Source organism: Salvelinus namaycush, chromosome 17 (genome assembly GCF_016432855.1).
Source record: "Salvelinus namaycush isolate Seneca chromosome 17, SaNama_1.0, whole genome shotgun sequence".
Classification (NCBI taxonomy): domain Eukaryota; kingdom Metazoa; phylum Chordata; class Actinopteri; order Salmoniformes; family Salmonidae; genus Salvelinus; species Salvelinus namaycush.
In genome coordinates, this window is record NC_052323.1 from 28,987,785 (window position 1) to 29,014,014 (window position 26,230).

Sequence of the window (26,230 nt, forward strand, 5' to 3'; positions counted from 1 at the left end):
TCTAGTAGTCTAACATACAGCATTACCACTGTCTGGTCTAGTAGTCTAACATACAGTATCACCACTGTCTGGTCTAGTAGTCTAACATACAGTATCACCACTGTCTAGTCTAGTAGTCTAACATACAGTATCACCACTGTCTGGTCTAGTAGTCTAACATACAGTATCACCACTGTCTGGTCTAGTAGTCTAACATACAGTATCACCACTGTCTGGTCTAGTAGTCTAACATACAGTATCACCACTGTCTGGTCTAGTAGTCTAACATACAGTATCACCACTGCCTGGTTTAGTAGTCTAACATACAGTATCACCACTGTCTGGTTTAATAGTCTAACATACAGCACCACCACTGTCTGGTCTAGTAGTCTAACATACAGTATCACCACTGTCTGGTCTAGTAGTCTAACATACAGCATCACCACTGTCTGGTCTAGTAGTCTAACATACAGTATCACCACTGTCTGGTCTAGTAGTCTAACATACAGTATCACCACTGTCTGGTCTAGTAGTCTAACATACAGTATCACCACTGTCTGGTCTAGTAGTCTAACATACAGTATCACCACTGTCTGGTCTAGTAGTCTAACATACAGTATCACCACTGTCTGGTCTAGTAGTCTAACATACAGTATCACCACTGTCTGGTCTAGTAGTCTGACATACAGTATCACCACTGTCTGGTCTAGTAGTCTAACATACAGTATCACCACTGTCTGGTCTAGTAGTGTAACATACAGCATCACCACTGTCTGGTCTAGTAGTCTAACATACAGCATCACCACTGTCTGGTCTAGTAGTCTAACATACAGTATCAACACTGTCTGGTCTAGTAGTCTAACATACAGTATCACCACTGTCTGGTCTAGTAGTCTAACATACAGTATCACCACTGCCTGGTCTAGTAGTCTAACATACAGTATCACCACTGTCTGGTCTAGTAGTCTAACATACAGTATCACCACTGTCTGGTCTAGTAGTCTAACATACAGTATCACCACTGTCTGGTCTAGTAGTCTAACATACAGTATCACCACTGCCTGGTCTAGTAGTCTAACATACAGTATCACCACTGTCTGGTCTAGTAGTCTAACATACAGTATCACCACTGTCTGGTCTAGTAGTCTATCATACAGTATCACCACTGTCTGGTCTAGTAGTCTAACATACAGTATCACCACTGACTGGTCTAGTAGTCTAACATACAGTATCACCACTGTCTGGTCTAGTAGTCTGACATACGGTACATTGAGAGGGGTGAAGCAACACAGATTCTTAGATCCTGAAGGAAATGTTAAATAGTGGGGCTGCTAGGAGACAGATGCCTTTTTGATAGAAGCACCAACTACTGTCTGTTAAGCTGGATAGCAGACAGGTTGAATCCTGCTTGACAGATACGCTAAGCTGCTAGCCATCAAGCTAACGATGTTGGTGCCAGATGAGTTTTGCAATGGAGCCCTCTTTGTCTGTAGAAATATATGACCAGTTGCAGCTATGTAGGAGATGTATCTACTATTCTTTGTTTCGGGACAAACCTGATCACTCAGAGTTCCAATGCAGCGATTGTTTACTTTCCGAGGATTATAGGCTTGAGGTGGATTCCTTGATCACGCAGGTCGCCAGCCTATGTAAGAAACTGGGAAAACTCGGAGTGTAATGTTTACATTGTCTAAGCCGGTGGCTGGACAGCGTTCAAGCTTGTTGGATGCATCTCTGCCTTGTTGTTTGTCGTAATCCGACTGGCCTGGTGTTGCCCGGAGCTCACCCATCTGATAGTGGAGTCGAAGGAGCACAGCAAGAGGAGCATGGCAATCAACAATGGTCCCATGTCACGAGCCGTGGATGGCGAAGACAACGGCCTTCCACAAAGCAGTCTACACTCTCAACGAGAGGCCCGGAGCATATACAAACAATGAATAGTTTCACGGTCCTTGACCCTGATCTTCGTCACTGGGGGTGCCTGTGTCTGTGGCCGCAGTGCCTACTTCTACGATTTCGGAGTTGATGTCGGCAACCTTTCGTCCCTGCTCTGGGTTGAGCGGGGCTTCTCCATATGTCGGAGGCCTGCACCAGGTGCCGGGAGCTACGGGCTCAAGTTATCCTGCCTCTCGCCCGTCCATTAAGGGATCTCCGAATACTGTGAAGTGTGGGAGTGGCCGGATTTCCTCGTCCTTCTCGCCAGACTTGATTTTGGGCAGCTCCATGGCAAGAAATGTGACCGTTCCTGGTGCAAAAACAATCTCCTATCTTGGAGCTTGAGTAAATGACATTACTAAGCTGCTCCTGAATGTACTACACCAGGACATGGACATTGATTCTATCGTAGTCCATGTGGGTTTTAATGACATTATGAAGGGCAGTTCTGAACTGTTGAAACTGGATTGTAAAGAGCTGATTGACTCTCTGCTAGACACTACTAAAATACCCATCATATCTGGCCTTGTGCCGTCTCTGATCATATCTGGCCCTGTGCCGTCTCTGATCATATCTGGCCCTGTGCAGTCTCTGATCATATCTGGCCCTGTGCAGTCTCTGATCATATCTGGCCTTGTGCAGTCTCTGATCATATCTGGCCCTGTGCCCTCTCTGATCATATCTGGCCCTGTGCCCTCTCTGATCATATCTGGCCCTGTGCCCTCTCTGATCATATCTGGCCCTGTGCCGTCTCTGAATCACGGCATTGATTGCTTTAGCAGGATTCTTTCTCTTCACAACTGGCTACAAGATTATAGCAGCTCAATAGGTGTAACTTTTGTTGACAATTTCGATACCTTTTGGAAACAAAACAGGTTTTATAAGGAGGATGGGATCCACCCAAATCATTTGGGTTCCTGGATCCTTTCACTGCATTATAAGGCTGCGTTGAGACCATGACTTATCAATGACCCAAACCGAGCTCAGCTAATCCCTACCATTGTGACGCAGAGTTGTCATAATGCTTCAGCAAATGTACATTACACCAGGGGTGTCGGTAGATACAATGTAAGTAACCTAATTTATGTCCCTCTAACTGCTCTGAAGGCCTCTGCTGATCCTACAGCTATTGTATGCAGTAATCATACGCTTATGAACCAGATTCATACGGTTAGCATTCAGCCAGGGTTCCCTGGGAGGAAGTCCACTGTGTGCAGCTCACTCTGCACTAACATAAATAACATGAGCATGTCTACTTATGCTAAGCTTCCCAGTAAAGCAATGAAAACAAGTTAGCATCCCGGAAGAAAAGTGCTTTGAAAAGTAGTTCACGTTAACATATGTAGCTTAAGAAACAAGGTTCATGAAAACAGTAATTTGCTAGCAACAGATGACATTCATGTTATGACATATCTCTGAAACTCACTTAGATAATACCTCTGATGATACAGTGGTAGTAATACAAAGTCCAAACACTTACAGAAAATATATAAATGCCAATGGTGGAGGCGTTGCTGTTTATATTCAGAACAACATTCCTGTATTGATTAGAGAGGATCTCATGTTAAATACTGTTGACGTAATATGGCTACAGGTTCACTTGCCTCACCTAAAGCCCATTCGGGTGAGAAGCTTCTATAGGTCACCAAGTGATGGATAACATGTGTGAAATGCTTGATAATGTATGTCATATTAACAGATAAGTATATTTTATGGGTGATTTAAATATTGACTGGCATTCATCAAGCTGCCCACTCACCAAAAAACGTCAAACTGTAACCAGTGCCTGCAACCTGGATCAGGTTATCAGTCAACCTACCAGGGTAGTTACAAATAGCACAGGAATGGAATCATCAACATGTATTGACCACATCTTTACTGACGCTGCAGCGATTTGCTTGAAAGCAGTATCCAAATCCATCGGATGTAGTGATCACAATATAGTAGCCATATCTAGGAAAACCAAAGATCCAAAGACTGGGCCTAATATAGTGTATAAGAGGTCATACAATATGTTTTTTAGTGATTCCTATGTTGTTGATGTAAAGAATATGTATTGGTCCGTGGTGTGTAATGAGGAGCAACCAGACACTGCACTTGACACATTTATGAAATTGCTTATTCCAGTCACTAATAAGCATGTACTTTGTATAGAGAGTTACCTGTCTAACAGAACACAGAGGATGTTATTTAATGGAAGCCTCTCCAACATAATCCAGGTAGAATCAGGAATTCTCCAGGGCAGCTGTCTAGGCCCATCATTTTTTCCCCAATTTTTACTAATGACATGCCACTGGCTTTGATTAAAGTCTATGTGTCTATGTATGCAGATGACTCAACACTGTACATGTTAGCTACTACAGCGACTGAAATGACTGCACACTTAGCAAAGAGCTGCAGTTAGTTTCAGAATGGGTGGCAAGGAATAAGTTTGTTCTAAATATTTATTAAACTAAAAGCATTATATTTGGGACAAATCATTCACTAAACATCAACTAAATATTGTAATGCATAATATGGAGATGGGGAGAGTTATGTCCATAATAAAGCAGATCCTACAAGCCCTTGTTTTGTCGAACCTGGACTACTGTTGAGTCATGTGGTCAGGTGCCACAAAAAGGGACTTAGGAAAATTACAATTGTATCAGAACATGGTATCACGACTGGCCCTTTGATGTACACAGAGAGCTAATATTAATAATATGCACGTCAATCTCTCCTGGCTCAATGTGGAGGAGAGGATGACTTCATCATTACTTGTATTTATGAGAGGCATTGAGATGTTTAAATGCACTGAGCTGTCTGTTTGAATGACTGCCACACAGCTCTTCACAGTCCCCAAGTCCAGAACAGACTATGGGAGGCACACAGCACTACATAGAGCCATGACTACATGGGAACTCTATTCCACATTAAGTAACTGATACAAGCGGTAAAATTAGAGTTAAAAAACAAATACAAATAAATGTTATTGAACAGCAGGGACTGATAAGCAACACAAACATTGGCACAGGCACAAGCATACACACACACAATGACATGTACATTATACACACAAGTCCACATGGATTTAGTACTGTAGATATGTGGTAGTGGTGGAGTAGGGGCCTGAGGGCACACAGTGTGTTGTGAAATTTGTGAATGTATTGTTAAAAACATTTATAAACTGCCTCAATTTTGCTGGAATCCAGGAAGAGTAGCTGCTTTGGCAGGAACTAATGAGGATCCATAACAAACCCCAGGAAGATTAGCTTCTTCGTTGGCAGGAACTAATGGGGATCCATAATAAATACAAATACTAAAGTTAAGAGGTTTTAGAAGAAACACTACAGGTTAGAGGGTTTGGAAAACAGTTGTTTGCAGGAGGTCACAGGTCACCAATTGACCAACTATCTTATATCTGCATATTATAGAATCAATATATATTTATTCCAATGCTGCTACTTTCTCTTTAATACAAAAACACAGCACACACCGTGTTTCACTCAGCAGCATTCCACCACTAGCCTTCCAACTTTGACCTTGATGTCCATATTTACCGGCTAGAAATATACCCCTTCACAGGCCAGCATACAAGACAGACTGGCAGTGAGGAACATGTGCTGGATGAGTGAAATGGAAGACTCTTTATTATGTGCCAGTGACAAGGCCCGTGCTATTTAATCAGTGAATAACGTTTTAATGAGCTCTAGATCAGTGAGGTTCAGGGTTAGCGCCAGTCATGTGGTAAAGACAATAGCTGGGGTTTGCGTGCATATTAAAATGAAAAATATCCTGGAGAAAAGCTAGCTCTGTTTCATGTTCCTCCTGTTGCTGTGAAACAACGCCTTTTGATGCTTGGGCCCTTCTAGACTAGATGCATTCAAAATGAGGAAAGTAAAGCGGTGATTGCCTCTGCTTCGGCTAATTAAGTCTTCTTACAAGAAAGAGGGAAGTCTCTTTCCATTCTGTATTTATCTGTACGAAAGAGATTACATTTGACTCCTACTCTCGTGGGAAGGATACATAATGGATATGGCTTGAAAAAACAGCATCGTTCTCTCTCTTTCTATACGGGCATGTATTTGACATTCTGCGTTTGTTTGAGACTTCAAACCTTTGCGTTTTCTCCTTGTGTAGCTTTGTGTATTAGACAGATGACATGTTACAGCTGACAGCTATTATGGTTAAGGTTAGGGTAAGTGTTAGAGGGTTATTGGGTTAAGGGGTAGGGGGTTAGTGTTAGGGTAAGTGTTAGAGGGTTATTGGGTTAAGGGGTAGGGGGTTAGTGTTAGGGTAAGTGTTAGAGGGTTATTGGGTTAAGGGGTAGGGGGTTAGTGTTAGGGTAAGTGTTAGAGGGTTATTGGGTTAAGGGGTAGGGGGTTAGTGTTAGGGTAAGTGTTAGAGGGTTATTGGGTTAAGGGGTAGGGGGTTAGTGTTAGAGGGTTATTGGGTTAAGGGGTAGGGGGTTAGGGTTAGAGGGTTATTGGGTTAAGAGGTAGGGGGTTAGTGTTAGAGGGTTATTGGGTTAAGGGGTAGGGGGTTAGGGTTAGAGGGTTATTGGGTTAAGGGTTAGGGGGTTAGTGTTAGAGGGTTATTGGGTTAAGGTTAGGGGGTTAGGGCTAAGGTTAGGGTTAGAGGGTTATTGGGTTAAGGGGTAGGGGGTTAGGGCTAAGGTTAGGGTTAGAGGGTTATTGGGTTAAGGGGTAGGGATAGGGGGTTAGGGCTAAGGTTAGGGTTAGAGGGTTATTGGGTTAAGGGTTAGGGTGTTAGGGTTAGAGGGTTATTGGGTTAAGGGGTAGTGGGTTAGGGGTTAGTGGGTTAGGGGTTAGTGGGTTAGTGTTAGGTTTAAATAGCACTCCCTTTAGATTAGCGACTGCAAAATATTTTACCTATAGTTAGTAAATGGTTTATAACGGACCGTTAACATGGTTTATAACGGACCGTTAACATGGTTTATAACGGACCGTTAACATAAAGGGTTACCAAATGGATAGTGATGAGAGTATTTCTCTTGTATATATAATTTGGATTAACTTTTTTATTTATTTTAAAATTATTTTATTTCACCTTTATTTAACCAGGTAGGCCAGTTGGGAACAAGTTCTCATTTACAACTGCGACCTGGCCGAGATAAAGCAAAGCAGTGCGACAAAAACAACAACACAGAGTTACACATGGAATAAACAAACATACAGTCACTAACACAATTGAAAAATCTGTATAAAGTGTGTGCAAATGAAGTAAGGAGGTAAGGCAATAAATAGGCCAATAGTGGCGAGGTAATTTCAATTTAGCAATTTACACTGGAGTGATATATGTGCAGATGAGGATGTGCAAGTAGAAATACTGGTGTGCAGAATTTTCTGTCCAAAAGGTGTTTGTGTGATGTATAGCAAGGTTCCTCGCCTTTCCCTTCTTCCTGCTGAGTTCTTTACAGGATGTACAGATTGAAATTCCAGGATGTTGCCTTCTCACTGGCTCAGGTTTCTATATTGACCTTGGACTTCCTTTGACGGGATAAGTCCCAAATGGCACCCTATTCCCAACATAGTGCACTCGTTTTGACCAGGGCACTATGGACAAAAGTACTGTACTACATATGGAATATGGTGCCATTTGGGACTCATACATTTTCACAGGATGACTCACATCCACTCATTAAAATTTTGTTTTCAATCCTCTCTCCAAGGGTTAGTGTTTAGTTTTCACCTCTCTCTTCCATGGGTTAGTGTTTAGTTTTCACCCCTCTCCTCCAAGGGTTAGTGTTTAGTTTTCACCCCTCTCCTCCATGGGTTAGTGTTTAGTTTTCACCCCTCTCCTCCAAGGGTTAGTGTTTAGTTTTCACCCCTCTCCTCCAAGGGTTAGTGTTTAGTTTTCACCCCTCTCCTCCAAGGGTTAGTGTTTAGTTTTCACCCCTCTCCTCCAAGGGTTATGGTTTAGTTTTCACCCCTCTCCTCCAAGGGTCATGGTTTAGTTTTCACCCCTCTCCTCCAAGGGTTAGTGTTTAGTTTCACCCCTCTCCTCCAAGGGTTAGTGTTTAGTTTTCACCCTCTCCTCCAAGGTTTAGTGTTTAGTTTTCACCCCTCTCCTCCAAGGGTTATGGTTTAGTTTTCACCCCTCTCCTCCAAGGTTTAGTGTTTAGTTTTCACCCCTCTCCTCCAAGGGTCAGTGTTTAGTTTCACCCCTCTCCTCCAAGGGTCAGTGTTTAGTTTTCACCCCTCTCCTCCAAGGGTTATGGTTTAGTTTTCACCCCTCTCCTCCAAGGGTTAGTGTTGAGTTTTCACCCCTCTCCTCCAAGGGTTATGGTTTAGTTTTCACCACTCTCCTCCAAGGGTTAGTGTTTCGTTTCACCCCTCTCCTCCAAGGGTTAGTGTTTCATTTCACCCCTCTCCTCCAAGGGGTAGTGTTTAGTTTTCACCCCTCTCCTCCAAGGGTTATGGTTTAGTTTTCACCCCTCTCCTCCAAGGGTCAGTGTTTAGTTTTCACCCCTCTCCTCCAAGGGGTAGTGTTTAGTTTTCACCCCTCTCCTCCATGGGTTAGTGTTTAGTTTTCACCCCTCTCCTCCAAGGGTTAGTGTTTAGTTTTCACCCCTCTCCTCCAAGGGTTAGTGTTTAGTTTTCACCCCTCTCCTCCAAGGGTTAGTGTTTAGTTTTCACCCCTCTCCTCCAAGGGTTAGTGTTTAGTTTTCACCCCTCTCCTCCAAGGGTTAGTGTTTAGTTTTCACCCCTCTCCTCCAAGGGTTATGGTTTAGTTTTTACCCCTCTCCTCCAAGGGTCATGGTTTAGTTTTCACCCCTCTCCTCCAAGGGTTAGTGTTTAGTTTCACCCCTCTCCTCCAAGGGTTAGTGTTTAGTTTTCACCCCTCTCCTCCAAGGTTTAGTGTTTAGTTTTCACCCCTCTCCTCCAAGGGTTATGGTTTAGTTTTCACCCCTCTCCTCCAAGGTTTAGTGTTTAGTTTTCACCCCTCTCCTCCAAGGGTCAGTGTTTAGTTTCACCCCTCTCCTCCAAGGGTCAGTGTTTAGTTTTCACCCCTCTCCTCCAAGGGTTATGGTTTAGTTTTCACCCCTCTCCTCCAAGGGTCATGGTTTAGTTTTCACCCCTCTCCTCCAAGGGTTATGGTTTAGTTTTCACCACTCTCCTCCAAGGGTTATGGTTTCGTTTCACCCCTCTCCTCCAGAGGTTAGTGTTTCATTTCACCCCTCTCCTCCAAGGGGTAGTGTTTAGTTTTCACCCCTCTCCTCCAAGGGTTATGGTTTAGTTTTCACCCCTCTCCTCCAAGGGTCAGTGTTTAGTTTTCACCCCTCTCCTCCAAGGGGTAGTGTTTAGTTTCACCCCTCTCCTCCAAGGGTCAGTGTTTAGTTTTAACCCCTCTCCTCCAAGGGTTAGTGTTTAGTTTTCACCCCTCTCCTCCAAGGGGTAGTGTTTAGTTTCACCCCTCTCCTCCAAGGGTCAGTGTTTAGTTTTCACCCCTCTCCTCCAAGGGTTATGGTTTAGTTTTCACCCCTCTCCTCCAAGGGTCAGTGTTTAGTTTTCACCCCTCTCCTCCAAGGGTTAGTGTTTAGTTTTCACCCCTCTCCTCCAAGGGTTAGTGTTTAGTTTTCACCCCTCTCCTCCAAAGGTTATGGTTTAGTTTTCACCCCTCTCCTCCAAGGGTCAGTGTTTAGTTTTCACCCCTCTCCTCCAAGGGTTAGTGTTTAGTTTTCACCCCTCTCCTCCAAAGGTTAGTGTTTAGTTTTCACCCCTCTCCTCCAAGGGTTAGTGTTTAGTTTTCACCCCTCTCCTCCAAGGGTTAGTGTTTAGTTTTCACCCCTCTCCTCCAAGGGTTATGGTTTAGTTTTCACCCCTCTCCTCCAAGGGTTAGTGTTTAGTTTTCACCCCTCTCCTCCAAGGGTTAGTGTTTAGTTTTCACCCCTCTCCTCCAAGGGTTATGGTTTAGTTTTCACCCCTCTCCTCCAAGGGTTAGTGTTTCGTTTCACCCCTCTCCTCCAAGGGTTAGTGTTTCGTTTCACCCCTCTCCTCCAAGGGTTAGTGTTTCGTGTCACCCCTCTCCTCCAAGGTGAGACTGAAAACAAATATCAGAAATATGGCTTGCTTTGCATTTCCTTTCTGAATGTCAATTCTTTACAACATGCAACTGCCTGAATCAATCAATTCCTATTCAGGTTCTAATGATGATTTATTTAGCCTTTGAACTTTTACACTAAATAACTTTATTTTCCAGGCAGAAACATAAATCATCCAAAGTTATCTTTTATCTCCTTGTCGGATATTTACTATGGCGAGGTCAGTCTCTCTCTATTGGTCCGTAATGAAGATACATGCAACATCATTTGGTTAAGAAGATGATTGTCAAATGATTATTTCCTGTGGAAGATGTAGTAGGGAGGATTAGACCGAGCTGCCGCTGTGACAGTCCTCCACAAAGGGGTGGGTGGGAGCTGCTGCTAGCTGGTAGAGGGGGATGAGGACGGGGGGATGCAAGGATGAAGGAGAGGGATGGCAGGGGGGACGGACGGATGAAGAAGAGGGATAGAGGGGGGACGGAGGGTGTCAAGGCAGAATTACTCCTCATTACAGGGGTGAGAGAGCCAGTAAATCAAATGCCACTGCAGCCGCAACGTTCCCCCATCATCAGTCAAAATCCCACCCTTAACACATACTTGTGCTACATGACTGCTTGCTAGACTTCTACTAAAAAGGTACTATGTCTGTCCCCGCCAAGCTTATGAACAGGGCCAGCCTGCCTAATGCTGTAGGTGTGTGGCCGACTGACACAGATTAGCAGAGGAAACCACCTCTAATGGACAACTCTTAGTTGGATTTGGGAACGACTTGATTGGGGATTTCTCGAGCCAACCGTTTCATATTGGTTATCATGAATGGTGGATGGGCAACAATACCCAGACATTGTCCAGACACAGATGTTGTTGCTTTGATTAAGATGGTGCCAGTCACCGCATGCAGCCGGCCACGTCCTTCGACGTCCTCGACGTCCACCACATCCTTCACTTCCTCCGCGTCCTCACAACACAAAACGGCATGTTGCAACACCTTGACATTGTCGTGGTTCGCAGTGAAAAACGATGTCTCACTTCATTAGGCCCTGCTCCGTCCCATTATGCATCCGCGCCGCGTCGTGCCGTGCTACCTGCAAGCCCCATTGCCGTTTATTTCACAACCGGCCAGATGAAACGGCTGATATTAACAATCTGCTACCCTACATCCTTGATGTATCCCTCTCTCTGTGTACGTCCCAAATGGCACCCTATTCCCTATATAGTTCACTACATTTGACCAGAGCCCTATGGGCCCTATGGACTCTGGTCAAAAGTAGTGCACTATATAGGGAATAGGGTGCCGTTTGGTTCGGACACTCTGTCTCATATCAACCTGGCAGCAGCCAGCATCCCACCACAACCATTTGTTATTGTGTGTCACGTTTCAGGAGGCAATTAATGAGTTGAAGCAGAAGCTTTGTGGTACGGGTAATTTGAGCCATCAGTTTCATTTGTTATTTACAATTGCCAATTAAGAACTAAACCTGCAGTGTCTGGTCTCCCAGCCAGTCACCAATTACTCTACAGCCCACCTCTGTGACCTTCTGGCTGGGAGGGGAAGGAGGGCCAGTGTCTGGTCTCCCAGCCAGTCACCAATTACTCTACAGCCCACCTCTGAGACCTTCTGGCTGGGAGGGGAAGGAGGGCCAGTGTCTGGTCTCCCAGCCAGTCACCAATTACTCTACAGCCCACCTCTGTGACCTTCTGGCTGGGAGGGGAAGGAGGGCCAGTGTCTGGTCTCCCAGCCAGTCACCAATTACTCTACAGCCCACCTCTGAGACCTTCTGGCTGGGAGGGGAAGGAGGGCCAGTGTCTGGTCTCCCAGCCAGTCACCAATTACTCTACAGCCCACCTCTGTGACCTTCTGGCTGGGAGGGGAAGGAGGGCCAGTGTCTGGTCTCCCAGCCAGTCACCAATTACTCTACAGCCCACCTCTGTGACCTTCTGGCTGGGAGGGGAAGGAGGGCCAGTGTCTGGTCTCCCAGCCAGTCACCAATTACTCTCAAGCCCACCTCTGTGACCTTCTGGCTGGGAGGGGAAGGAGGGCCAGTGTCTGGTCTCCCAGCCAGTCACTAATTACTCTACAGCCCACCTCTGTGACCTTCTGGCTGGGAGGGGAAGGAGGGCCAGTGTCTGGTCTCCCAGCCAGTCACCAATTACTCTACAGCCCACCTCTGTGACTTTCTGACTAGGAGGGGAAGGAGGGCCAGTGTCTGGTCTCCCAGCCAGTCACCAATTACTCTACAGCCCACCTCTGTGACCTTCTGGCTGGGAGGGGAAGGAGGGCCAGTGTCTGGTCTCCCAGCCAGTCACCAATTACTCTACAGCCCACCTCTGTGACCTTCTGGCTGGGAGGGGAAGGAGGGCTAGGGGACGAGACACGCATGCGTCCCAAGGAAGTGAGTCGTCCAAGCCATCTGCTACTTCTCTCTTCCTATCAGTCCTGGGTTCAAATATAATTCTGAAAATATTTCAAACACTTTAGCCTGGGCTTGATTGAGCCAAATGGAAACAGTGATCTAGTCCATTTGTCACTCCAGGCAGTCTAAAGCAGACAGTTAAAGGATTTGAAAAAATGAAAATACTATTTGAACCCAGGTCTGCCTACCAGACAAGACAAGATGAGAGTGAGTAGTCAGTCCTCTGGCTCTGCCACCACCGCCAAACTAATAGCAATGGTCTCCGTGAGCTTAAACTTCTAACAGGGATTAAATTCCCCCTCTCTGATTTCCTTCAGTTTGCCCTTACTGAGAGTAATTTCCCCTCAGAATAAAACAAGGAAGGAAGTGAGCGTGTTGACCTTAAAGGATCAGGAATTGAAATGTACTTCGCCGGGTGCCTCGACACACACAAATTAACAGTGGGACTCGGGATTTCAATTCTTCGTCAGTGTCCCGAGAACAAAATAAACGGTGTCTTATTTCCCCCTAAATAAACTGTAAAAACTAAAAGCATGCAACTTAAACCAAAGCAGTCCAATTGTGATCTGAATGAAATAGCCATTATTAGAATAGCTTCTTGTTCAGGGTCGCCTCCCTTGGCTGGATGCATGGAGGCTTTCAAACGTCAGAAAACATGAAGACATACAAACCTTCTGTGATGTTGCTTTTAAAGACATAGTTTTCATACTATGGAAATTACCTTGTAGGAGTGGTGGAGAGGTTTATTGATTGTTATTAAACCATTGTCAAAATACACGCAGAGCTCTGCTCATGAACAAATGTGTAGGAAGGTTTATACTCCAGGGTGGTTACATATGGGTCATTGGAGACCTCTATTGTCCCCTGTGGTGAAAATTACATATATTTGATGGAAGCAGCATGGACAGGTTCTGTAGTAGGAAAATACCACCCAAGGTTGTCTTGTGTCTAACTGGTGATTGAAACATGCTCTCATCTTCCTCCATGGTTGTGTCTTCCTCCGTTTCTAGGTTACTCATAACTTATATTGGTAGGTTGTAGGTTGTCAATAGCAACTGCTAAAATTAAGGAGGATGCTTTTGAACCTTTAATATATGTACAGCGGCAAGAAAAAGTATGTGAAACTTTCTCCATTTATAGACAAATTGTCTTATCGTGGACTGATGAACATCAAGGTTTCAAGTCAACAATTCTTATTCTTAGGTCTTCTGAGATCTCTTTTGTTCAAGGTATGGTTCACATCAGGCAATGCTTTTTGTGAATAGCGAACTCAAATTTTGTGAGTGTTTTTTATAGAGCAAGGCAGTTCTAACCAACATCTCCAATCTTGTCTCATTGTTTGGACTCCAGGTTAGCTGACCCCTGACTCCAATTAGCTTTTGGAGAAGTCATGAGCCTAGGGGTTCAAATACTTTTGCCAACCTACACTGTGCATGTTTAAATGATGTATTCAATATAGACAAGAAAAATACAATAATTTGTGTGTTATTAGTTTAAGCACACTATGTGTGTCTATTGTGACTTAGATGAAGATCAGATCAAATTTGATGACCAATTCATGCAGAAATCTAGGTAATTACAATATTTTTTTCTTGCCACTGTATAGAGCAATAACTTGTCAGTGATTAATCTTGAGCCTATGGGGGGTGCTATTTCGACTTTGGAAAAATGTGTTCCCAAATTAAACTGCCTCGTACTCAATTCTTGCTCGTACAATATGCATATTATTATTACTATTGGATAGAAAACACTCTCTAGTTTCTAAAACCGTTTGAATTATTTCTCTGAGTGAAACAGAACTCATTCTGCAGCACTTTTCCTGTCAGGGAGTGAGATTTCAGAAATCGAGGTCCCTGTTCTGAGATCAGTTTATAAGTCCCCATGCAAGCTATGGGGCTACATGCACTGCATACGTCTTCCTCTAGATGTCAGTAAGCGGGGAGAATTTGAATGGAGTGGATTGCGCAATCTGGGCCCTATATATAGACCCTGGAGCGGAAGGACCGTCCTTTTCAACAGTGCGCTTGACGCATGAAGACATCACAATGGCGTCCTGCAAACGCTTTCGTTTTAGTAGTTCTATATCTCCGGTCATGTTTTTATTCGTTATAGGTGTTAAAGACATCATAAGGTAGTTAATTTAAACCGACTTATAGCAGTTTATAGCAGTTTATTGCGATTTTCTGGGATTTCTTTGCCATGCGCTTTCACGAGTTGGACACCACTCCAGTTGGCGGCTAACATTAGCGGCTATTTCGACCGGACAAGAGGACATCTTTCAACCCAAAGACGATTGTTCTGGAGAAAGGACACCTTGCCCAAGATTCTGATGGAAGCTCAGCTAATAGTAAGCAGTCTTTATGCTGTTAATTCGTACTTATGTTGACAAATGTCAGATAATAATTCCGCCATGAATTATGGTGCGGTCTCGCTTTAGCGCACGCTGTATGCTTGAAGTAACGTTAATTTTAAAAATGTAATTCAGCGATTGCATTAAGAACTAATTTGTCTTTCAATTGCTGTCCAACCTGTATTTTTTAGTCAAGTTTTGGAATAGTTACTGATTAGATTAGGTGCCTCTTCAAAGATTTCTCCTGCCATTTTCTGGGCAGCTTTGCTACTTTTCTCATTGTATAACCACGATTTGTGCCGCTAAATATGCACATTTTCGAACAAACTCTATATGCATTGTGTAATATGATGTTATAGGACTGTCATCTGAAGAATTCTGAGAAGGTTAGTGAAAAAATTTATATATTTTGGTGGTTTATACGTTATCGCTCTTTTTGCCTTGAATCAATGCTGGGGTGATGTTTGCACATGTGCTAAGCTAATATAACGCTATATTGTGTTTTCGCTGTAAAACACTTAGAAAATCTGAAATATTGTCTGGATTCACAAGATCTGTATCTTTCAATTGCTGTACGCTGTGTATTTTTAAGAAATGTTTTATGATGGGTAATTAGGTAATACACTTTGCTCTCTGTAGTTATTCTAGTCGAGTTGTGATGGTGGCTGCAATGGTAAACTATGATTTATACCTGAAATATGCACATTTTTCTAACAAAACATATGCTATACAATAAATATGTTATCAGACTGTCATCTGATGAATTTGTTTCTTGGTTAGTGGCTATTTATATATTTATTTGGTCGAATTTGTGATAGCTACTGATGGAGTAAAAAACTGGTGGAGTAAAAAAAATGGTGTCTTTTGCTAACGTGGTTAGCTAATAGATTTACATATTGTGTCTTCCCTGTAAAACATTTTAAAAATCAGAAATGATGTCTGGATTCACAAGATGTGTATCTTTCATCTGGTGTCTTGGACTTGTGATTGAATGATATTTAGATGCTAGTATTTACTTGTGACGCTATGCTAGGCTATGCTAGTCAGCTTTTTTACTGGTGGGGGTGCTCCCGGATCCGGGTTTGGGAGGAACTAGAAGTTAATAAGTAAAATGTGTAGATTGATAAGGGAAAAAACGATTTAATCCATTTTAGAATAAGGCTGTAATGTAACAAAATGTGGAACAAGTCAACGGGTCTGAATACTTTCCAAATGAACTGTTTATCTATGTCTCATATTAAAAACAAACAACTATGTTTTAGGTGTGAAGTAGGCATTGGTCTGAAGCTGAAAACTAAAGAAAATTCACTGGAATATATTCTCGATGATCGAAACTGGAGAGTTTTTCTGACGCTAGCAAGCATGTATTTGCACACTGCACTGTATTCTTAGCTACAGTTTGAGTTGTGTTCTGACTGACAGTGAAATATGGCTAGCCCTTACCGTAGTTTGGAATACAAGGCCCTCCCCCGCCCTCCCTTTGGCTAATCAGATCATGCCTCTATTCTGCTCCTCCCCTCCTATAGGCAGAAACTTAAACAGGAAGTACCTGTGGTTAGGACTGTTCAATGTTGGTCAATCTATGCTTCATGATTGTTTTGATCATGCAGACTGGTATATGTTCCGGGTTGCCTCTGAGAATATCATTGGTGTATGCATTGACTCGGTGACTGAGTTCATCAGGAAGTGCATAGACAATGGTGTCCCCACTATGACGATTAGAACTTATCCAAACCAAAAAAACATTTTGCTTTTGCTCAGAACTGAAAGTGTGAACCACCACATTTATCCACAGCAAGGTGACATGGGAACATGGACGAGTACAAAACAGTCCAGCAATGCCCTCCATAAGGTAATCAAACAGGCAAAACGACAGTGCAGGGATAAAGTGCAGACAATCACGGATCATAAAGGGAAAACCAGCCACGTCATGGACACTGAAGCCATGCTCCCGAAACACCCACTTAGAGAAGAACACAGTGCGGCCGTCGCGGCCGCTCACGAGGCCTGCTGGTTTCGTTCGCTATGACATTTGTGAGTAAGACATTTAAGTGTGTTAAGGATCATATCACCTCCACCTTACCAGACAACCTTAACCCACTACAATTTGAATACTGCCCCAACAGAGTCGCCCTAACTACACATTCAAGAACATATTATCTCATTTAGCTCGACTAACCGGTAACCCCGCACATTGGCTACCTGGACTATTTGCATTGTGTCCCGCCATCCCCCACCCACCAACCCTCTCTTTTACGCTGCTGCTACTCTCTGTTTATCATTTATGCATATTCACTTTAACTATACCTACATGTACATATTTCCCCAATTAGCCTGACTAACCGGTGCCCCCCGCACATTAACTCTGTTTCGGTACTACCTGTATATAGCCTCCATATTGTTATTTTCACTGTCATTTTACTGTTTTCTTTTTATTTTGTATTTATTTTACTAGAGGTCGACTGATTAATCAGCATAGGTGATTAATTGGGGACGATTTCAAGTTTTCATAACAATCGGTAATCAGCCTTTTTGGACGCTGATTATGACCGATTACATTGCATTCCACAAGGAGACTGTGCAGCAGGTCTAGGGTGGGCATTCTAGATTCTTTATTTCTATTTTTCTATTTTTATTTCTATTTTTTCTGTTTCTATGTTTTTCTATGTATGGTTCTCAATCAGGGACAGCTGTCTATCGTTGTCTCTGATTGGGAATCATGCTTAGGCAGCCTGTTTTTCCACCTTAGTTGTGGGTAGTTGTCTGTGTTAGTGGCCTGTATAGCCCTAGTCAGCTTCACGGTCGTATTTTGTTGTTTCTTGTTTTTTGTTGGCGACATTTAAAATAAAAAATAAATGTACGCTCACAACGCTGCACCTTGGTCTCGTCATTTCCCTGACGACGTTCGTGACAGCAGGCTGACCACCTGTTAACCTCTCTGCGCATAGATCCCTTTAGCGGGATCATTTCCCGAAACAACCGCTGAATTGCAGGGTGCCAAATTCAAAAATATTACTACATAGAAAATTGGTGGAGGGAGCTGAAGGTTCGAGTTGCCAAACGTCAGACTCGAAACCTTAATGACTTGGCGAAGATCTGCAAAGAGGAGTGGGACAAAATCCCTCCTGAGATGTGTGCAAACCTGGTGGCCAACTACAAGAAACGTTTGACCTCTGTGATTGCCAACAAGGGTTTTGCCACCAAGTACTAAGTAATGTTTTGCAGAGGGGTCAAATACGTATTTCCCTCATTAAAATGCAAATCAATTTATAAAATTTTTGACATGCGTTATTCTGGATTTTTTTGTTGTTATTCTGTCTCTCACTGTTCAAATAAACCTACCATTAAAATTATAGACTGATAATTTCTTTGTTAGTGGGCAAACGTACAAAATCAGCAGGGGATCAAATACTTTTTTCCCTCACTGTAAGTACTTGCTATTTTATTTATATTTTTGTACTTTTTACCCCTTTTTCTCCCCAATTCTTAGTTACAGTCTTGTCCCATCACTGCAACTCCCGTACGGACATGGGAGAGGTGAGGTTCTTGAACCATGCGTCCTCCGCATCACGACCCGCCAAGCCGCACTGCTTCTTGACACACTGCTCGCTTAACCCGGAAGCCAGCCGCACCAATGTGTCGGAGGAAACACCGTGCTCCTGGCGACCGTGTCAGCGTGCACTGCGCCAGGCCCGCCACAGAAGTCGCTAGAGCGCGATGGGACAAGGACCTCCCGGCCGGCCAAACCCTCCCTAACCCGCACGACGCTGGGGAAATTGTCGCCTCGTGTCACCGGTATCAAACCCGGATATGTATTGACAGTGTCTTAGACGGCTGCGCCACTTGGGAGGCTACAGATGCACCCTTAAGCTGTATCACCGCCTAGTATGGCAGTTGCGCAGCCCGCAACCACAGGGCTCTCCTGAGAATGGTACTGTCAGCTCAACGCTTCACTGGGGGCACATTGCCTGCAATACAGGACATCTACAACACTCGGTGTCACAGGAAGGCAAAGAAGATCATCAAGGACCTCAGCCACCCGAGCCACGGCCCGTTCGCCCCGCTACCATCTAGATGGCGGAGACAGTACATGTGCATCAAATCTGGAACCGGGAGACTGTAAAACAGCTTCTATCTCGAGGCCATCAGACTGTTATGTTGTCACCTCTAACTGGCCTCCGCCCATCACCATGCCCTGAACCTAGTCACTGTTACTAGCCGGCTACCACCCAGTATTCTACCCTGCACCTTAGAGACTACCATAGTCATAGTCATTGGACACTGGTCACTTTAATAATATTTACATACTATCTTACCCACTTCATATGTACAGTACATACGTACAATTAGGCAATGCAATATATAAAAAAATGCACTCAAGGTTGTAGAGGGTATTTTACTCACGACTTTAAAAACCTTGAAACTTTTTCTCTCTCTAAATCTTCCCTCTTAAGGTTCCCACTTTTACTATGTCATAATGAATTAGCTAGCAGCAATAACCTGGCAAATCAATAGCAACCGGCAGCAAGCCACTGACAGAAAGGCTGTACAGACGGTACTGTGTGGTCATGTATGGAAAGAAACAAAGCCTTCGAAACCAAGAAGGATCTATTCAGTAGTGAATAGTATCCATACATCAGGGCTTTGACCCTCTGCATGTCTGCATGTCTGCCTGCCTGCCTGTCTGCCTGCCTGCCTGCCTGCCTGCCTGTCTGTCTGTCTGTCTGCCTGCCTGCCTGCCTGCCTGTCTGTCTGTCAGACTGCATGTTAGTATGTCTGTCTGTCTGTCTGTCTGTCTGTCTGTCTGTCTGTCTGTGTACCTAAGTGTCTGCCTGCCTGACTGACTGACTGCATGTTAGTCTGTCTGTCTGTCTGTCTGTCTGTCTGTCTGTCTGTCTGTCTGTCTGTCTGTCTGTCTGTCTGTCTGTCTGTCTGTCTGTCTGTCTGTCTGTCTGTCTGCCTGTCTGTCTGCATGTCTGCATGTCTGCATGTTAGTATGTCTGCCTGTCTGCTTGTCTGTCTGAGTGACTGCATGTTAGTATGTCTGCCTGTCTGCCTGTCTGTCTGACTGACTGCATGTTAGTATGTCTGTCTGTCTGTCTGTCTGTCTGTCTGTCTGTCTGTCTGTCTGTCTGTCTGTCTGTCTGCCTACCTGCCTGCCTGCCTGTCTGTCTGTCTGTCTGTCTGTCTGTCTGTCTGTCTGTCTGTCTGTCTGTCTGTCTGTCTGTCTGTCTGTCTGTTTGCCTAAGTGCATGCCTGCCTGTCTGTCTGCCTATGTACCTAAGTGCATGCCTGCCTGTCTGTCTGCCTATGTACCTAAGTGCATGCCTGCCTGTCTGTCTGCCTGGCTGCCAAAACATACCCATCTATAGTGCGTTGGGAAAGTATTCAGACCCTTTGACTTCTTCCATATGTTTCTACGTTACAGCCTTATCTTCCATTTAAGAATGATGGAGGCCACTGTGTTCTTGGGGATCTTCAATGTTGCAGAAATATTTTGGTACCCTTCCCCAGATCTGCACCTCAACACAATCCTATCTCAGAGCTCTACGGACAATTCCTTCGATCTCATGGCTTGGTTTTTGCTCTGACATGCACTTTCAACTGTGGGACCTTATATAGACAGATGTGTGCCTTTCCAAATCATGTCCAATCAATTGAATTTACCACAGAGGGACTCCAATCAAGTTGTAGAAACATCTCAAGGATGATCAATGGGAACAGGATGCACCTGAGCTCAATTTTGAGTCTCATAGCAAAGGGTCTGAATACTTATGTGAATCAGGTATTTCTGTTTTTTATTTTCAATACTTTTTGGAAAATTCTAAAAACCCAAATGTCGCTTTGTCATTATGTGGTATTGTGATGTCATTATGTGGTATTGTGATGTCATTATGGGGTATAGTGATGTCATTATGGGGCATTGTGATTGTGGCATTGTAAGGCTGTAACATAACAAAATGTGGAACAAGACAAGGCGTCTGATTACTTTCCGAATGCACTGTAGTTAGATAGAGATCCAGTCTCCCAGTCGAATGTGCTACTTTGTAGTGATATATACAGTATAAACCCTCTCTCGGTTTTTATGTGTTCTACTGGTCATTAATCCATAGCTCTGCATTTTCCATCCTAAGGCTTAGCGGCCTCTTCTCCCTCCTTCCTGCTAGGAAATTGGTAACGCAATAGGGGGCAGAGGATCCTTCAGAATACCAATTGGCTGCACTGGAGGGGGTGGAACGAGTCATCTTGATGCGGCTATGGAGGGGGTGGGACAGGGCATCTTGATTATAGATTTTACCTGAAATGTGTTTCTTTTTTCTTTTTCTATGTTTGTCTTCTTCAGAAGTATGTGGAGGGTTGGAGGATTGGAAGACTGGAGTATTGGAGGATTGGAGGATTGGAAGGTTGGAGTGTTGGAAGGTTGGAGGGGTTGGAAGGCTGGAGGGTTGGAAGGTTGGAGGGGTTGGAAGGTTGGAGGGTTGGAGGGTTTGGAGGATTGGAGGGTTGGAAAGTTGGAGGGGTTGGAAGGTTGGAGGGGTTGGAGGGTTGGAGGGGTTGGAGGGTTTGGAGGGTTGGAAGGGTTGGAGGGGTTGGAGGATTGGAGGGTTGGAAAGTTGGAGGGGTTGGAAGGTTGGAGGGGTTGGAGGGGTTGGAGGGGTTGGAAGGTTGGAGGGGTTGGAAGGTTGGAGGGGTTGGAAGGTTGGAAGGTTGGAGGGGTTGGAGGGTTGGAGGGTTTGGAGGGTTGGAAGGGTTGGAAGGTTGGAGGATTGGAAGGTTGGAGGGTTGGAGGGGTTGGAAGGTTGGAAGGTTGGAAGGTTGGAGGATTGGAGGGTTGGAAAGTTGGAGGGGTTGGAAGGTTGGAGGGGTTGGAGGGTTGGAGGGGTTGGAGGGTTTGGAGGGTTGGAAGGGTTGGAGGGTTGGAGGGGTTGGAGGGTTGGAGGGGTTGGAAGGTTGGAGGATTGGAAGGTTGGAGGATTGGAAGGTTGGAGGGGTTGGAAGGTTGGAAGGTTGGAGGGTTGGAGGGTTGGAAGGTTGGAGGGTTGGAGGGTTTGGAAGGTTGGAGGGGTTGGAGGGGTTTTAAGGTTGGAGGATTGGAGGATTGGAAGGAAAGTGGTCTTTACTATTGTAGGCAAACAGAGTTGTCATCATATGGGAATTTAGCTGATCCTAAATAGATGGGGAAGGTAAGTAGTGATGTTTTGCAGATGTTTGAGTAATTCCAATGATTCTCAAACACAGTGAGTATAGGCTTGGGGAGAGGAGACTGAAATGCTTTTACAATATGATTGACCTCCGAACTGAAGGGATTCAGTACATGGAGGTAGAGAAGAGTTGAACAAGGAGTAGAGTGACTGTTTTCTCCTTTCCTCCATATATTCAGTTCAGCTAACTGTACACAGACATATATCATTTTACGTTATGTTTGAATTCCTTTTTCACAGAGAAATAAAATGGAACTATGAAATGTAAGAAATATGCCCTACACTCTTAGAAAAAAGTGTTCCAAAAGGGTTCTTCTGCTGTCCCCATTGAAGAACCATTTTTGGTTCCAGGTAAAACCCTTTTTGGTTCCAGGTAGAACCTTTTTTGGTTCCAGGTAGAACCCTTTTTGGTTCCAGGTAGAACCCTTTTTGGTTTTTACATTTTTTACATTTTTAAGTCATTTAGCAGACGCTCTTATCCAGAGCGACTTACAAATTGTTCCAGGTAGAACCATTGCGGGTACCATAGCGACAGGTAGCATAGAGGCTAAGAGTATTGGTTCAGTAACTGAAAGGTTGCTGGTTGAAATCCCTCAGCTGACTAGGTGAAAAAGCTTAAGTGCCTTGAGCAAGGCACTTAACCCAAATTGCTCCTGTAAGTCGCTCTGGATAACTAAATGACTAAAATGTCCAAATGTAGGGTTCTACATGGAACCCAAAACGGTCTGCTTGGATACAAAAGGTTCTACCTCGAACCAACAAGGGTTCTTCAAAGGGTTCTCCTATGGGGAAAGACGAAGAACACATTTTTGGTTATTTCTTATAAGAGTGTATAAATCAACATTGCATTTCTACTGTGTGTCAGCATAGTATACCATTGTCTCTTAGCTATAGGGACATCAAGATCATAGGACTAGCCCACATGATGCTCTGTATGATGTGCTCTATAAATACTGAGATGTGATCATTTCAAATGTAGATATGAATGTACAGTCTCCTGATGGTTCCTGAAGACTTATCCCCTCGTCCACGTCAGAATAGATTAGTTACTATTTATGTGGAAGCATCCCAAATGGAATTCCTATTGCCTATAAACAAAAGTGTCCAATGTGTAAAATTTGGGATAACATTTCAAAATAGTTTGAAACAAAAATAAAAATGATTTTAATTTAGTTCCACATGTGTGCTTAGAGAAATAAAAGTGAATATATGCAAATAGTCCCATAACTCCACCTCATCAGGGTTCATAAAGACATTGTCAAGTCACGTTCAAGGTCTTTCAAGGACTTTTTCAAGCACTTCATTGTAATTTTCACTGACCTTAATGTTATACAATTGTAGAATTGTATAATTGATATAATTATAGGGCCTAATAGAGAACACCTCCCCCCAAAAAGCATGCAAAAAGTGTCAAAAAAATTCAACCATTACCACTTTAAGATTAATGCAGGCTGTATCACAACCGGCTGTGATCGGGAGTCACACAGGGCGGCGCACACTTGTCCCAGTGTCGTCCAGGTTAGGGGAGGGTTTGCCGGGGCTAGGCCGTCATTGTAAAATAAGATTTTGTTCTTAACTGACTTGCCTAGTTAATAAGGATCTGACCCTTTTTTCAATTTTTGCCTAAAATCACATCTGACTGTCTATAGCTCAGGACCTGAAAGCAAGGGTATGCATATTCTTGATACCATTTGAAAAGGAAACACTTTGAAGTTTGTGGAAATGTGAAATTATTGTTGGAGAATATAACACATTAGATCTGTACCGTCATCTTTGAAATGCAAGAGAAAGGACATAATGTATTATTCCAGCCCAGGCGCAATTTAGAGTTTGGCCACTAGATGGCAGAAGTGTATGTGCAAATGTTTACACTGATCCAATGAACCATTGCATATCTGTTGAAAATGTTGTATCAAGACTGCCCAAATGTGCCTAATTGGTTTATTAATACATTTTCAAGTTCATAACTGTGCACTCTCTTCAAACAATAGCATGGTATTATTTCACTGTAACAGCTACTGTAAATTGGACAGTGCAGTTAGATTAACAACAATTTAAACTTTCTGTCCATATCAGATATGTCTATGTCCCGGATTATTTATTTTTTACTTACCACCTCATGCTAATCACATTAGCCTATGTTAGCTCAACCGTCCCGCGGCGGGGGACACCAATCCCATAGAGGTTAAATAAAGGTTAAATAAATAAATACAAATATGACTGATGCAGGCACATGTAATCAAACCATAAATAGAGGTAGCAGTAATCTCCCCATTGACTTTTTAGAACGTGAAAGTGCCCAAAAAAACAGGTTCCTTTTTTAATGGAAGGATTTTGTATGGAACGCCAAGTTGAAGCCAACATTATATGATGTCCTCCTCATTAGAACCATGGGTGGTTGTAGCGCAACGGAGTATCTCAACACCCTTCAATTGAAGCAGCGGGAAAACAAATGAAAATGGCCACATGTTTCACAAAAACGGATAAAAAATTATAATTTATAAGGGAGCAAGAGAACTTATAAATTGGCTTCAATAATTGCAATAACTTTTTAATAACCAAGTTGAGGATAATTTTTTTTAAGGTAGAACTCTGCCAGTACTGAGCGTCAAGCTCAAGTAAGCTACCTAAAGACCCTTGTATTGTTTTTTTGTTGTTGTATATTTCCCCCCCCAATTTTTTTTTTACCAGATGATATTGTATATAAGCCCACTAGACTATGTAATACGTGGTCATTATATCTACAATATTTAACAAGAAGAGCGTTGGGTGTTGCGCAACAGTCTATCTCACACAATTACACGCAGTAGACTCTGTGTCCAAAAAAAAACATATGTGAAAACATGAAGTCATTACCCTGATGCTTTCTCTGTTAATAAATCTAGCGAGACCCTGCTGTAAATCAAGCAGACTACAACAGATGATCAACATCAAGTCACAAGGGATGTTAGATCCAACTTGGATCAAATCAAATCAAATGTATATATATAGCCCTTCTTACATCAGCTGATATCTTTAAGTGCTGTACAGAAACCCAGCCTAAAACCCCAAACAGCAAGCAATGCAGGTGTAGAAGCACGGTGGCAAGGAAAAACTCCCTAGAAAGGCCAAAACCTAGGAAGAAACCTAGAGAGGAACCAGGCTATGAGGGGTGGCCGGTCCTCTTCTGGCTGTGCCGGGTGGAGATTATAACAGAACATGGCCAAGATGTTCAAATGTTCCTAAATGACCAGCATGGTCAAATAATAATAATCACAGTAGTTGTCGAGGGTGCAGCAAGTCAGCACCTCAGGAGTAAATGTCAGTTGGCTTTTCATAGCCGATCATTAAGAGTATCTCTACCGCTCCTGCGGTCTCTAGAGAGTTGAAAACAGCTGGTCTGGGACAGGTAGCACGTCCGGTGAACAGGTCAGGGTTCCATAGCCGCAGGCAGAACAGTTGAAACTGGAGCAGCAGCACAGCCAGGTGGACTGGGGACAGCAAGGAGTCATCATGCCAGGTAGTCCTGAGGCATGGTCCTAGGGCTCAGGTCCTCCGAGAGAGAGAGAAAGAAAGAGAGAAAGAGAGAATTAGAGAGAGCATAATTAAATTCACACAGGACACCGGATAAGACAGGAGAAGTACTCCAGATATAACAAACTGACCCTAGCCCCCCGACACATAAACTAATGCACAACTGTCTTCACATGCATAACGAATGATACACCAAAGTATTCTGGACATTCCTCTCAAACACATTCTTTCCAGCACTTGGACTGTTCATCACTTGACTGTCATTACATAAATTCCTTCCTGGATCAGATGATGATGTGGGAAAATATCACGGCGTAACTAATCAGCTCGACACCAAATGCACATCCAACAAGTAATTGTGCGTACTTATTGGAGAACCACATTTATGACGTCATCAATTTAGGTTTTAAGTATCCAGGTAATGTGACTCTTTCAGTTAGAAGCATTTCGGGTTTGCAATGCATACATTATTTTGGATTTGTGTGAGAATGAAAACTGTTTCCACCATGTAACATAAGGAGACATGAAATGTCATGTAGTTACATTGCTTTTACAACGTTTCTTTACAAAAAAAACTGTCCATATTGCTACATCTTAATGCAATGACTATTGATTATTATCAATGGCGTATTTATTATTTTTATTTAATAAGTCAGTTAATTACAAATTCCTATTTACAATGAGGGCCTACCATGGCCAAACCAAGAAACCTGGCCAATTATGCACCACCCTATGGGAATCCCAATCACGGCCAGATGTGATGCAGCCTGGATTTGAACCAAGGACTGCCTCT